The sequence below is a fragment of the Arvicanthis niloticus genome, unplaced genomic scaffold (genome assembly GCF_011762505.2).
Source record: "Arvicanthis niloticus isolate mArvNil1 unplaced genomic scaffold, mArvNil1.pat.X pat_scaffold_592_arrow_ctg1, whole genome shotgun sequence".
Taxonomy (NCBI): domain Eukaryota; kingdom Metazoa; phylum Chordata; class Mammalia; order Rodentia; family Muridae; genus Arvicanthis; species Arvicanthis niloticus.
Window position 1 is genome coordinate 49023 of NW_023046214.1, and position 2832 is coordinate 51854.

A 2832-nucleotide genomic window follows, 5' to 3' on the forward strand; every position below is an offset into this window, starting at 1 on the left:
TCAGGATGATATGTTCCAGTTCCATTCATTTGCCGAAGAATGTCATGAATTCATTGGTTTTAATAGTTGAGTAGTACTCCATTGTATAAATGTACCACATTTTTTCTGTGTGCATTCCTCTGTTGAAAAACATCTGGGTTCTTTCCAGCTTCTGGCTATCATAAATAAAGCTGCTATGAACATGGTGGAGATTGTGTCCTTATTATATGTTGGAGCATCTTTTGAGTATATACCCAGGAGTGGTATAGCTGGGTCCAATTTCCTGAGGAACCATGAGACTTATTTCCAGAGTGGTTGTATCAGCTTGCAAGCCCACCAACAACAGAGGAGTGTTCTTCTTTCTCCACATCCTCGCCAGCATCTCCAATCACCTGAGTTTTTTGATTTTAGCCATTCTGACTAGTGTGAGGTGGAATCTCGGGGTTGTTTTCAATTTGCATTTTCCCTGATGACTAAGGATGTTGAACATTTCTTAAGGTGCTTTTCAACCATTCAAGTTTCCTCAGTTGAGAATTCCCTTTTTAGCTTTGTACCCAATTTTTTGGTAGAGTTATTTGATTGTCTAGAGTCTAATTTCTTGGGTTCTTTGTATACATTGGATATTAGCCCTCTATTGGGATGTAGAATTGGTAAAAATCTTGGTCCCAATATGTTGGTTGCCATTTTGTCCTATTTGACAGTGTCCTTTGCCTTACAGAAGCTTTGCAATTTTATGAGGTCCCATTTGTCAATTCTTGATCTTAGAGCATTAGATATTGTTCTGTTCAGGAACATTATTCTGTGCCCATGTGTTTGAGGATCATCCCCACTTTCTCTTCTATTAGTTTCTGTGTATCAGGTTTTATATGGAGGTTCTTTATACACTTGGACTTGAGCTTTGTACTAAGAGATAAGAATGAATCAATTTGCATTCTTCTACATGCTGACCTCCAGTTGAACCACAACCATATGATGAAAATGCTGTCTTTTTTTCCACTGGATGATTTTTTCCCTCCTTTCTCAAAAATCAAGTGACCATAGGTATGTGGGTTTATTTCTGGGTCTTCAATTCTATTCCACTGATCTTCCTGCCTGTCTATGTACCAATACCATGCAGTTTTTATCACTATTGCTTTGTAGTACAGCTTGAGATCCAAGATGGTGATTCCCCCAGAAGTTCTTTTATTGTTGAGAATAGTTTTCTCTATCTTGTATTTTTTTCTTATTCCAAATGAATTTGCAAATCTCTCTTTCTAACTCTATGAAGAATTGAGTTGGAATTTTGATGGGGATCGCATTGAATCTGTAGATCTTTTTGGCAAAATGGCCATTGTTACTATATAATCCTGCCAATCCATGAGTATGGGAGATTTTCCATCTTCTGAGGTCTTCTTCCGTTTCTTTCTTCAGGGACTTGAAGTTTGTTCTTGTCATCACATATCTTTCACTTGCTTGGTTAGATTCACACCAAGGTATTTTATATGTATTTGTGACTATTGTGAAGGTGTGTTGTTTACCTAATTTTTTTCTCAGACTGTTTATCCTTTGAGTAGAGGAAGGCTACTGATTTGTTTGAATTAATTATATATCCAGCCATTTTGCTGAAGTGTGTTTTACAGATTTAGGAGTTCTCTGGTGGAACTTTTAGGGTCACTTAAGTATACTATCATATCATCTGCAAAAATAGTGAAATTTTGGCTTCTTTCTTTTCCAATTTGTATCCTTTTGACTCCTTTTGTTGTCTAATTGCTCTGGCTAGGACTTCCAGTACTATACTGAATAGATATGGAGAGAGTGGGCAGCCTTGTCTAGTCCTGATTTTAGTGGAATTGCTTCAAGTTTCTCTCCATTTAGTTTGATATTGGCTACTGGTTTGCTGTATACTGCCTTTACTATGTTTAGGTATGGACCTTGGATTCCTGATCTTTCCAAGACTTTTATTATGAAGTGGTGTTGAATTTTGTCAAAGACTTTCTCAGCATCTAGTGATATGATCATGTGGTTTTTTTCTTTCCATTTGTTTATATAGTGGATTATGTTGATGGGTTTTGAATATTCCAACCCTGAATTTCCTGGGAAAAAGCCCACTTGATATATGGATTATTGGGATGAACGTTTCTTGGATTCAGTTTGTGAGAATTTATTTTTTTTTGCATCGATATTCATAAGAGAGATTGGTCGAAGTTCTCTTTCTTTGTTGGGTCTTTGTGTGGTTTAGGTATGAGCATAATTGTGGCTTCATAGAACAAGTTGGGTAGTGTTTCATTCCATTTCTATTTTGTGGAATAGTTTAAAAGAGAGTTGGTATTAGGTCTTCCTGGAAGGTTCGATAGAATTCTGCACTAAAACAATCTGGTCCTGGGCTTTATGTGGTGAAGACCAGTCTTAGTCTGTGGTGATCTGATAGGATGCATGGGATTGTTTCAATTTTCCTGTATCTTTTGAGGCATGTTTTGTGACCATTATATGGTCAGTTTTGGAGAAGGTGGCCATGAGGTACTGAGAAGAAGGTATATTCTTTTTTTTTAGGATGAAATATTCTATAGGCATCTGTTAAATCTGTAGTTCATAACTTCTCTTAGTTTCACTATGTTTCTACTTAGTTTCTGTTTCCATGATCTGTTCATTGAGGAGAGTGGGGTATTGAAGTCTCCCACTGTTTTGTATGAGGATCAAAGTGTGCTTTGAGCTTTAGTAAAGTTTCTTTTATGAATGTGAGTGCCCTTACATTTGGAGCATAGATGTTCAGAATGGAGTCATCTTGGTTGAGTTTCCTTTGACAAGTATGAAGTGTCTTTTTCCTTATCTTTTTTGATAACTTCAGGTTGAAAGTCGATTTTTTTTCTATATTAG